The sequence below is a fragment of the Eptatretus burgeri genome, chromosome 8 (assembly GCF_056783735.1).
Source record: "Eptatretus burgeri isolate ZD-2024b chromosome 8, Ebu_testis_v1, whole genome shotgun sequence".
Taxonomy (NCBI): Eukaryota; Metazoa; Chordata; class Myxini; order Myxiniformes; family Myxinidae; genus Eptatretus; species Eptatretus burgeri.
This window is the reverse complement of record NC_140968.1, coordinates 21,216,851-21,229,558: the sequence shown is the minus strand read 5'-3', so window position 1 is coordinate 21,229,558 and position 12,708 is coordinate 21,216,851. Positions and strand designations below refer to the sequence as shown.

Genomic DNA, 12,708 nt, shown 5'->3' with positions numbered 1-12,708 from the left:
TGCAGTCATTTCTTAGAGTAAATCGACCCCATAGAGTTCGAAAATGCACTCCATTTCCACCTCGGACATCCAGAAGTACCCGTAATCGTACCTGACCATACCCTTATTTATTCAAGTCATGAGACAAAGTCGTCATATGGAGCGACCTCTAAATCACCTCCGATCAAGCTAAAAAAATTTATGCGCGTTATTGGATCATATTAGAATAATTTTAAGCTTTTGGAGCAACATTCTATTTTTTTCGACTTTTTTGGACCACCCTAATATATATATATATATATATATATATATATATATATATATATATATATATATATATATATATATATATATATATATATATATATATATATATATACCAGCATAGCCCGCGCTCTGCACGACATGTTGGGGTGGGTGTGTTTGAGAAAGGAACTGATGCAGAGTATCAGTAGTAATTTTACTTTAATGCAGTAAGTGGAATACGATTACACTGTTTCAGAACCATTTTATTTACTTTTTTTGTACCATGCACCTCATATGGTCTTTGAGATAATGTAAGCCGAATATCACGTTACTCGAGCGCAGAACAAAGTCGAAGATAGCGCGACACGAAATCACAAACTCGGAAATAATATGTATATATATATATATATATATATATATATATATATATATATATATATATATATATATATATATATGTATTATACTGTACTTTCAAAAAAATAGTCCATGTTTAATTGCATCCCCACTTTCGGTTATTAATTTATTTGATCGACCCCTTTCCCCATCCCAGCTGCCTTGCACCATCCCTCCCTCCACACTTTACCATAAATTGCAATATCCGATTCTCGATGTAGGTGGAATATGGCAAAATAAAAAATATAGCAAAATCATTTTTGATGAAACCCCCTTGTACGCTTTTCAAACGACCGATTATGTGTCCAAAAGTCGATGTGTGTTTATACTTCAATGACGTCATGTTGCTGAGCAGATTTTATGGTAAATAAGAGTTCATCATCATGCGGATAATGTATTGGATTTTGTGTGACGGAGCACCATCTGTACAAGGTGAAATCTTATCTGGAGAGTCATTGGTGACTTGCGGACACCACAATGCTTCGCACCAGTGGTATGTGGTCGACTGATATTGAATGTATTAGATTGCCATTAATAATATATACTATTAATCAACGCAAAAGCACCCAGCGAGTTCATGGAACACCTTACCCCATGCAGTCTTGAGAAACAAGGACATGGGTGCAGTCTGCATGCAATTGGTCATGATGACTTAAAATGCTGAAATATTTTGTCCAAGTCCTGCTAAACAGAAGGGTTTTGAAAGTACCAAAAGGCGATTTGTATTCCACAGCGCTCCACTATTTAATTCAAGTGAAACAAGAGCGAGAAAATACTTTGCAATACATGTCCCCTACTGATGTGACATTTTCAAAGTCCAAAAAGTGTGTAACTCCGTGAAAATTTGACGAACTGCCCTGAAACTCGAACTTGTTCTGTAACTTATCACAATAATGCCATGTACCAAGTTTCAGTTGAATATGTTAAAAGTATGAGGAAAAGGTCTGAAAAACCATAGGTGGGATGAATGGAGAGCAAACCTATAGTCCATGCCGGTGAAACCGGTATGGGACTAATAAAATATAGATTTTAAAGGTTGTACAAAAGAAAAATTCCAGAAGTTTACCGCTGTTGATGCACCATCTCACATACCACCATATCTAACATGTTACATTCGTTCCTCGTGTCTGTTGTTTGTGTCCTTTATAACATCCTTAAAACAGTAAATTTCCTTTTTGGAATTATTTTCCATTTTGTTGAACTGCCAGACAGGCAGACAAGTGTAAAAAAAAATTATTGATATATATTTTACAGATATAATTACGGATAGATACAAGACTACAAAAAAATCACAAGACTGCGGAAAGCCAGAGTTGTGTTAAACTACAGGTTTGTTTTCCGATTTGTGTTCAAAATATAACATTACATTTAAATTAAGTTGTTCCTCTATCATAAACTATCGTTTATAGACGGACAGACAGACAAACAGAACCAATTGCTTAACTCCGTTTTTCACTTCGCCAGTGCTGGGTTAGAATACATTTCCATGGTTCACAAATGATGTGTAAGGAAAGTCATTTGGCAATCTATATTAATGATAAGTTGGTAATCAATTGAAACAAATGGAATAGTGTATGCATGGCCAGCAAAACTACTATATGTTACTTACACAATAACTCTCGATGGACTGACTTCACAACCTCTGCATTCACTTTACTTTCACGATTTTGTATTATCATATAGAAAATGTTTGTCAAGACTCTTCCCTTTTGCTGTCTGTTTGAATGAAGATGGCCATGAGGACCATCCCCACCCTGGTAGTTATACCATAACCGGTTGATAAAATTGCCATTAGTTACATCAAAATGCTTATACTTGTGAAAATTGAAGATTTTCCAAGTATATTGGTTGGTTGCATGCATTATTGAGTCGCTGAAATAGGTGACCCTGATTGTCAGTAATTCTGTCTGTTTGTTTGGATGTTTGTTTGGATGTTTGTTCGTTTGTCATCAGCATAATTGGTAGTAAACGTTTGCCGATTTTGACCAAACTCGGGTGGTAGGTACATCTTATGACCTAGTGCTTTGGAAATTGTGATGGTTGATAGGGACGCTTTGGTTCCCTAGCAACAACTGAAAAACCTTCAAAATCGGTACCGTTCACGCGAAATCAATTCCGAAAGCCATTATCCCATGTAGGGTTATGAAATTTGGCACGAATGATATACAGGTGATACTCTATCAAATATATTCCGGTTTTTGTGATATATGGAATACTTTACCCGCAGCACCCCCTACAACTAGGGTATGCGCGAAAATTGGCTAAAATTGAAGGCCCCCTCGCGACCAGGTGAGTGCATCGATACGAATGAAACTTTGCAGATTCATGGTACTCAATGAGTACTACAACTGTGCTTCAGGACATATTTACCGATTTCACTTAGGTCAGGGGTCAAAGGTCAATTAATGCAAAAATCAATAATATGCGAGAGCTGGAGGTGCCTTCGCGCCAAATGCTACTCCTCCTAGGGTTATGGTCAGATGGTCATGAAAATTCACACTAATCGTCTGGAATACATTGTGCACAAACGATCAAGCCGGATTTTCGATTTATATCTTTGTTCACCCACAGCACCCCCTCAAACTTTGGGGATTTCCGATATCAAACTGCATTTTCGGTACTTTCATTCAAATTGATACCGAGTAGTTATCAGGAGATGGAACTCGATGAGATTTGGTATGCATTATCTTAAGGTGATTCTCTATCCGCTATATGACATCCTTTTTTTTCTATATCTTATAGTTTCCAAATGGTTTCCCTCTCAACTTGGGTGTCCGAGGGCCATTGAGCATTCCCGCTGAAAATTCAAAGTACACTAGCTCCAAGACGGTTGAACCGAATTGAATGAATCTTTACATGCTTATAGACCGTAATGAGTGCAACTTTGCTCATTTGCGTAATGACCAATCTCGAGTAGGTCAGGGGTCAAAGGTCAATGAGTGCATTTTTCTGGCGAAATTACCATTCAAGGCACCCTTGGTCTTACACGGGTTAACCAATATGAATGAAAGTTCATAAGTACATAGTACTCAATGAGTACTACAACTATGCTTCAGAACATATTGACTTATCTCGGCGAGGTCAGGGGTCAAAGGTTAATGAGTGCATTTTTCGGGCAAAATGACCATTCAAAGCCCCCTTGCTCATACACGGGTTAACTGATTTGATTGCTATTTCGTAAGTACTTAGCGTACTTAGTACTAGATTAACTCAGATCAGGGGTCAAAGGTCATTGGATGCTCGGCGACCCATGGCCGCCTACCGGCTTGTTTTGTCTGTTTGTTTGTCTGTCTGTTTGTCTGTTTGGTTGTATGTCAATTTTAAAGTTTAAACCGATCTTCATGAAAATTCACCACCTGGTAGAGTTCGTGATAAACAAGAAGCCTATTGTTTTTGAGGTCAAAAGGTCAAAAGGTCAACATTAGCCAAAGGTGAACTTCGTTCAAATACTAAAATTCTCACTTTTCATCCGATTGACTTGAAATTTGAAAAGGATTTTCATGTTTGGTCATTGAAATCAACCACCAATTATTTTTCAGGTCAAATTTATTTAATGGATTTTGCAAGTATCATGTGATGCACCGCATCTTTCTTGTTCCACATGTTCGTTGTCCCGACATTGTATATGCCTAGTGCTCATTACCAACGTTCACTGACCACTTATTTTTAATTAAAAAAAATATATTATATCTTAAGACTCATTTGCGCTACCATTTTAATTTGTGGCATCAGACACAAAGCAGTCCCTTTGAAATAGTTTTATAATTTTTAGGAAGTTCATTTACATGCACAAAAATGTGTACATGCATCAGGTCTTCTTCTCTTCTTCTTCTTTTTCTGTTTTCAGCACAAGCATTGAGCTCTAAAATACGGAGGAACTACCGCCGATGAGAGTGCATTTTCTGATGAGGCCACGCAGCCGTCATATATTGGGACTCCCTACCGACCGAAAGTTCCAAAGTGAACAATGCGGACAAACCATCAGAGTAGCAGGCTTTTAAATAAACTGAGTTATTATCATTTCTAGGGCTTTTTCGTGTTGTCAAGTCCTCTATTTCACAACAGAAGGTCGTTAGTTTTAAAAATATATTTGGTCACAATAAGGATTATTTAGATTTAATATTGGGGCATACTTTTCGGCATATTATGTAGATTTGGCGGACAGGTTGGGTGTGTGAGAAGGACGAATTGATTAAATTTTAGTGAAGATCCGGATCTGGATACTAGAATTTGTTAAAGTGATTCTTCAACGTTGAGAAATATGGCTAAAACGATATTTGCACGGTATCTCAAAAAGTTATGGACGGATTCGGATGAAGTTTGGTGGGTGAGTTGGGTTGGTGACAAGAACAAGCCAGTTAGATTATGTTTCAGGTCCAGATCCAGACCCGGCCCATCAGTAGGATATAAAACATAAACTGTTCAGCCTGGTGGAGCTATGCACTCGACCAAGTGCCGTTCTAATTTATTTTGCATCCAAGGTGTATTTACCAGTATGTGACCTTTACAGCATGAAATTCAATAATTTAAGCCCCTGATGTAATGCAAAGTATTTTAATACCATGACTCGATTTGCATTCTCCCTTTACATTGCAATTGCTGTTTCCTAATGAAATATGCAATGAATGAATGAATGACATTCGGCCAAACTTTAGATCTCATACCTCAGATTCAGCTCCGCCTAAGTAAAGTAACACTGCATCTATGGTTGCATCTAATTTTTCGACATTTTCTAAACATGAAGTTTAAAATCCTTAAAAACATGAAGTTTCCTGTTTGGAATGATTTTCAGTTTTCATCGATTGCCAGACAGGCAGACAAAGTAAAAGTATTATCTCACTCCTCTCTACGCATGTGCGATCGGGACAAATTCAGAACTAAAGTATTGTTAAACGGCAGGTTTTCATCCTATTCATGCTCAAATTCATGTTCAATATATAACATTCTATCTATATATTTAGTTCTTCGATCATAAACTGATAAGATGGACGGACAGACAGACAAACTGATATGAAAACATTGCGTAACCCTCCTTCTCACTTGTCTTGGTTGCGGTAATGATAGGTGTGGTTGGAGGATGGTTGATTTGTGGTGAGCATGGTGCTAAGACCGGTAAGGTGTGACCGAAGGTAGGAAATCGGAAAAAGTTGAAGAATGAGGTGTTTTTTTTTAACCTCCGCCATCATCGAAGATGGATGGAGGTTACTGTTTTCACCCCTTTCTGTTTGTTTGTTTGTGAACAGTATTACGGAAAAACTCCTCGACGGATTTCGACGAAACTTGATGGGGGGGGGGGGTAGGTATGGTCCAAGGATCATGCCATTAAATTTTGGACTTGGTTTTCGACCCCCCCCCCCCAAAAAAAATTGTTAGAGAAAAAAAATGTTTTTTTTTTGCATTTCTACATGTTTTAAGTGATTTCCAACCCCCCCCCCCAAATTTTTTTACCCACCCCAAAAATACAGAATTTTTTTTGCATTTCTACATGTTTTAAGTGATTTCCAACCCCCCAAAAAAATTGTTACCCCCCAAAAAAATTTAGAGAATTTTTTTTTTGCATTTCTACATGTTTTAAGTGATTGCCAACCCCCCCCCTCACCAAAAATAGAGAAAAAGTTCTTTTTCATTTCAACATGTTTTAAGTGATTTCCAACCTCCCTAAAGAAATTGTTAGAGAAAAATTTTTTTTTTTTTGCATTTATACTTGTTTTAAGTGATTTCCAACCCCCTCCCCCCACAAAATTGTTACCCCCCCAAAAAAAAGGGGAATTTTTTTTTGCATTTCTACATGTTTTAAGTGATTTCCAACCCCCCCTCGCCCCAAAAAAATTGTTAGAGAAAAAAAAATTTTGCAACTTTTTTTTCAACAAAATTTCGATTTTTTTTTTGCATTTTTACATGTTTTAAGTGATTTCCAACCCCCCCCCCCCGACAAAAAAAACAAAAAATGGAGAAAAGAACTATAACTCTGTCAGCACTGTTGACCTCATATTTAATGAATAAGATATAAGGTTCACTTGAGTGACCCAGCAGTATTGGCGGCGGAGGTTTTGCACTCTCCCGAGTGCTCTCCCTCTAGTTAATTCACTGTTTTTGCTGTTGGGAATTGAAGGATGTGTGAAAACTCAAGGGTAACTATGGAAAAAAAAACCCCATGGGAAACCATAAAACACAGCCAAATGGCACATTTTGGACTTTGTTAAAGCAATTTCCAATAACCACAAGATATATTCATGTAACTAGGAATAAGATCATTGGACAGGAATGTCTCCTTTGATTTGAAATTTGGGATGTCTATGTAAAAGAGTGTGAGCATACTGCACTCAGTTTTGATACTGGAGGGTTCGATCAGTAAGTCTGTACTACAGCATCAGCATCAGGGTGTCACAATTAAACAAGCAGTCATAGACTGGTACTTATGAAATCGTCAACTTGACCTCTGACCTTTTCTAATAAAAGCTGTCTCTAGAGAAGGTAGCGACGCAAACCAGAAGTTTCTACGATGATTCTGTACCAAACCATCAAAAATCGAATGTTTGACCTCACTGTGACCTTGACCTTTGACCGATTTTGACCAAAATCTAATCAGCACGAACCATCACCCTCCTGAATCACATGGTGTAATTTGACATTGGTAGCTTCTTCCGTTCTCGAGTTATCGTGTCTACAAACAAACAAACTAACAAACAAACAAACAGAAACGGAAGTCATCAATATACTTACGAAATCTAATAATGTATTGGCGATTGCGAAAGGATATTGAAAATGTCAAAGATACCACTGTATGTAGAAAATAAATAACAGTTTCATTAATTTAGTTGACTGAGTTTTTTTTTTTTAAATAAAACCACAAACATGAATTTTTAAAGAAGTGAGTCATAATTATAAATTTGGAGAAAAAAAAACAACAGGTCGCCTGAAGCTTGCGGCTTTCCTATTCAAGGTGAGATGAAAGTATAGTTTTTATTATTATTTTTTATTTTTGTATATACACTGATCTAAGGCTCGAGTGGAGGAGCTCGCACATAAATCACACGCAAGACAAAGACATTTGTAGATATCGATGAACTTTTAAACATGGGTTTAAGCAGCCTCGGTGATGTAACGGTTAGATTGTCTGCTCTGAGTCCGGGAGGTCGCTGGTTTGAACCCCGGCTGAGTGACACCAACTTCTTCAAAACGTGCTGCTTCTTTGCTTGACACTCAAGGATAGAGCACAGACAAACAACCACAAGTCAGTAAACGGACTGCAGGCTTATTCGATGGGTCGAATGGTTTCCTCCTGCATTGAAGTTCCCTGTAAGGTTCCTCTTAGCCTTGACTCCTTTGTCCACCTTTTCTCCTGCCCGTGGAATTACCCCAAATGTCTGCATCAAATCCCACTATTCTCTTCTGTCGAGGTGTTCGTGCTCGTTCACCATCGTCATCGGACATCCATTCTACAGGGTGGACTGAAAGTCCCTTTGCATCTCCGCAGTAAAGCATTAGTTGTTAAACCTTGTATGATGATCCATAGGGTTTGGATGGGAATGCTAAGAGGCTGCCAATTGGTCCCCCCCCCTCTTGGGTCTGTCTGTCCGTCCATCCCCTTTTAGACGATTAATAGGGCAATAGCGCAAATAAGTGCAAAAATTTATCGGTTTCGGATAACAACTTGAGGTTAAATCTCACACACTGTGCAGCGGCGTTGGTTTGGAAAAAGAACTTAATTGTTTTGCCAAGTCAAGGGATTCCGGGCTCTGTGAGGGTGCGTGCAGTGTAATCCCACCACTCGTTAATTGACAAACGGTTTAGTTAATTAGTGCTGTCTTTTGCACAAGCGATCCACAACGTGCATTGCTTGTAAATCTTGCGCAGCCGCGAGATTGCTTTGCTGACCCGTGCAGGTTTCCTGCAATGCAGCCTTGCAAGTTGTATCCATGTGTGAAAGGCCGCGAGAAGACCAAGGAGACGGATTCAAGAGCTAGATTTTTACAAGGAGAAACAGGACCGCAGTCGTTTCCACGGAACATCACCTGGGAGCGTCGGCTTCAAATATTTTACCATTTGAGCAGAACGTCCACGAGGTGATGCTGATAGGTGGAAGTTAGTTGTATATTCAAACAACTGTCCTACCCTTGGCAAGCTTCAGGGGGATGGATGGCCATTCATTATTTACACTGGTTTCTTGTTTTCCAAGCAACGCAATTTCGAATTCATTGCCAATTTGTCTACATCTCTTCGGTGAAGCCGACGGCGGTGGAATACCCAGGTTCACAGTTTCCGAAACTTTCCACCCAGGGTCTCTTTGGATGGAGAGTTCATTGCTGGCTCGTTGGTGGCCGGATGAAGTGCTTGTCAGCGTGTATAAACTCAGGGCTCGAATCAGGTCTAATCATGCTTTTAGACGGTACGAACTACCTTGCAGCCTGTCCTTCGAATCCCTCAACCTTGTGGTTCTGGCATGTAGCTGATACCTTGACAGGTAGCTGATACCGCCTTGGCGGCTACGAATAGATGTGGAACGGTTTAGAAGTCTCAACGTGACATGATGCCGATGTGTTCTTGTGCGCTTGCTTCGCTATCACTTTGATTATACTTGTAAACGAAGGAGTAAACTCGAACTGGCAGTGTGCGCCGCTTTCTGACCATTGCAGCTTGTTATTTTGGGAAAGATATGGGTCTTGCGGCAGAGTCCTTGCCGCCTTTGGCAGAAGCGTCAGCCGGGAGTTCCACCCTGTGTTATACCTGCCAGCACACATTTTTTTACATTGGTCTTTGATTCATCCGCACAAGTCGGTCCCCCATGGTTATACCATCCACGGCTGGCTAATCGGTATCGTTTATAAGTTTCACTGATACTGTTAACGAAAACATATGGACGCAATGGTGTCCATGTCTAATATCGCTCTCTTTCGAACTCCCATCGTCTTTCGGGTCGGAGAGGTTCTGGGATTGAGAAGTCAACACCTCGGTGATGGACGATATCTGGCCAATGATTTGGATGATGATTGAATAATGAGCTGAAGGAATTCTTCAGATCTCTCTCTCTCTCTCTCTCTCTCTCTCTCTCTCTCTCTCTCTCTCTCTCTCTCTCTCTCTCTCTCTCTCTCTCTCTCTCTCTCTCTCTCTCTCTCTCTCTCTCTGTCTCTCTCTCTCTCTCTCTCTCTCTCTCTCTCTCTCTCTCTCTCTCTCTCTCTCTCTCTCTCTCTCTCTCTCTCTCTCTCTCTCTCTCTCTCTCTCTCTCTCTCTCTCTCTCTCTCTCTCTCTCTCTCTCTCTCTCTCTCTCTCTCTCTCTCTCTCTCTCTCTCTCTCTCTCTCTCTCTCTCTCTCTCTCTCTCTCTCTCTCTCTCTCTCTCTCTCTCTCTCTCTCTCTCTCTCTCTCTCTCTCTCTCTCTCTCTCTCTCTCTCTCTCTCTCTCTCTCTCTCTCTCTCTGTCTCTCTCTCTCTCTCTCTATCGGTATCTCTCTCTCTCTCTATCTGTCTCTCTCTCTCTCTCTATCTGTCTCTCTCTCTCTCTCTATCTGTCTCTCTCTCTCTCTCTATCTGTCTCTCTCTCTCTCTCTATCTGTCTCTCTCTCTCTCTCTATCTGTCTCTCTCTCTCTCTCTCTCTCTCTCTCTCTCTCTCTCTCTCTCTCTCTCTCTCTCTCTCTCTCTCTCTCTCTCTCTCTCTCTCTCTCTCTCTCTCTCTCTCTCTCTCTCTCTCTCTCTCTCTCTCTCTCTCTCTCTCTCTCTCTCTCTCTCTCTCTCTCTCTCTCTCTCTCTCTCTCTCTCTCTCTCTCTCTCTCTCTCTCTCTCTCTCTCTCTCTCTCTCTCTCTCTCTCTCTCTGTCTCTCTCTCTCTCTCTTCTATCTGTCTCTCTCTCTCTCTCTCTTCTATCTGTCTCTCTCTCTCTCTCTCTTCTATCTGTCTCTCTCTCTCTCTCTTCTATCTGTCTCTCTTCTATCTGTCTGTCCCACTCTGTACCTCTTGCCACTCCTTGCCCCGTCTTTTAAAGTAATTGCCACTCTGCGTGTCGAGGCTAGTCATATCCGCTGAGAAATGAGAAGCAACAGCCCTGTTATGGCTTAAATGATAGCTTAAATTATCCAATTTGTCACCCACGCGTGGGTTGTGTGTTGAAGCTGTTGGCTAGATTTCATTGTACTTGCGATGTGCTGGGGTTACGTGAACAGCCAAGCCTTTCACAGAAAGCTTTGTCGCTCTCAGGTTGTTGTTTATTTTTTTATTTTATTTTTTTCTTTCTGCCATTAGTTCAGTAAAAGACGTTTTCTGCTGAGAATAATAACACGTGATTGCTGGTTATGTGGGCTCGTGTCTGAGAGATTTATGGTAGTGACACAAGTGGTTTAGCAGAAACCATCAACTCTCTCATTCCGCATTTCTATTGCTCTACATATGGCAGGCTGGCAATCCAGCAGATGCAGGTTTGCATGCTTTCAATATATGTTCCACACTCGCCTCTAAGCTGTCTCACCGAGGTTCGAATCCCGACCCAGCTATAAACTGTCATCCCGGTGTTTCACAGGCAGGGGCATTCATCAATGTGTGTGCCGTCCCTCGGACGGACGTTGACCAGGCATCCCATCTACCGGCAATTAGTTGGTGGATGTTAAAGATCCCACGGTGTCCTTCATGACGAGTACGAGAGCTATCGCTGGCAACCTGAACAAATTCCAAATTCCTGCCCTAACTAGTGCTGAGAAGGCAATGGCAAGCCACCCAGTGTAACTCTTGCCAAGAAACTGCTTCAGCAGCACCTACACTCTGTAACAGAGTCTGGTACATCAGAATCACAATCGGAATATGGCTTCCCTCATCAGAACTTTGATGCAGGAGGATGTTGTGTCATCGGGCCCAACAATGGATGTTTCTTGTTTTCTTTTTTTTCTTCTGAAATCCTTTATATAAATGTTGAGAGTCAAGCAAGTTTTTAAAAAAAAAAGTCTTTGTTATGACTCGGTGGGGGTTCGAACCACCGACCTCCCAGACTCTGAGCTCATGCTCTCCAGCCGTTATGCCACCGAGTCTGCTTTCTCATGATTATGACGTCATAATACCAAGTCTTCCTTAGATGAAAGTACTAAGCCGCATGAAAGTGCCGTTCTCCCGAACTCGAAAAGATTCCTCCAAGCTTCACTCCTTTGTCCACCTTTTCTTCTGCCCGTGTAATGACCCCCAAGAGTCTGCACCAAATCCTGTTATTCTCTTCTGTCGAGAAGCTGGTGCTGGTTCACCATCGGCATACGTCATTCTGTAGGGTGGCCTGAAAGTCGCTTTACCCCTCCGCAGTGAAGCATTCATTATTAAACTCTGTCAATGTACAGGTTTTTATTGCGTAGTACTAACGATAATTAATCAATCAATCATTACCTCCGCTACCTAAGGTGAAGGAGGTGATGTTTTCACGTCTCACTGTCCGTTTGTTACTTGCAAAATCGAAGATTTTTCAAGTATATTGATCAGTCGATGTTGTTATTCTGTCTGTCTGTCTGTTTGTCGCCTAGAGGTCGCAATTTTATACTGACCTTCACAAAACTTCACCACATGGTAGCGTTTGTCATATGGAAGAAGCCGATTGTTTTTGAGGCCAAAAGGTCAATATAGGCCCAAGGTCAACAATTAAGGTGAGGTTTCTAAAATCCTCAATTTTCATCCCGATTGACTTGAAATTTGAAGAGGATTTGTATTTCAGGTCACTGAATTCAACCAGGCAATTATTTTGGGTCCACATAGGCAAAAAGGTCAACATTGGTCGAATTTGTAAAATTGTCAATTTTCATGCAATTCACTTGAAATTTGAAGAGGATTTGCATATTTGGTCATTTAATTCAACCAGACAATTATTTTTGAGTTTAAATTTGTTTTCTGGATTTTGCAAGTCTCGTGCTCTGCACGATGTCTTCTTTTTGTTTGTTTGTTTGTTTTGTTTGTTTGTCTGTGTACAGGTTCAGATGTGTGACAAGGACGAACTGATTAGATTTTGGTGAAGATCTAGATCCAGATGCAACTACGAGAATTTTAAAGGGCCTGCTACTCTTCGACGCCGTCACAACTTTTGTCTGCCATGCCATCTTACCTCCTACTGACTCCTGCGTCGGTGAGTC

At 40.5% G+C, this 12,708-nt stretch overlaps 1 long non-coding RNA gene across 2 annotated transcripts in view; it reads left to right on the top strand.

Annotated features, from left to right (window-relative positions):
• Positions 1–12,546: 12,546 nt before the first annotated feature.
• The window catches only part of LOC147021269 (uncharacterized), a 40,142-nt gene continuing 39,980 nt past the window's right edge, over positions 12,547–12,708 (top strand). For both annotated transcript variants that reach the window (XR_015060734.1, XR_015060735.1), the window contains exon 1: positions 12,547–12,701. This is a non-coding gene — a long non-coding RNA (uncharacterized LOC147021269). The remainder of the gene's footprint in view (positions 12,702–12,708) is intronic.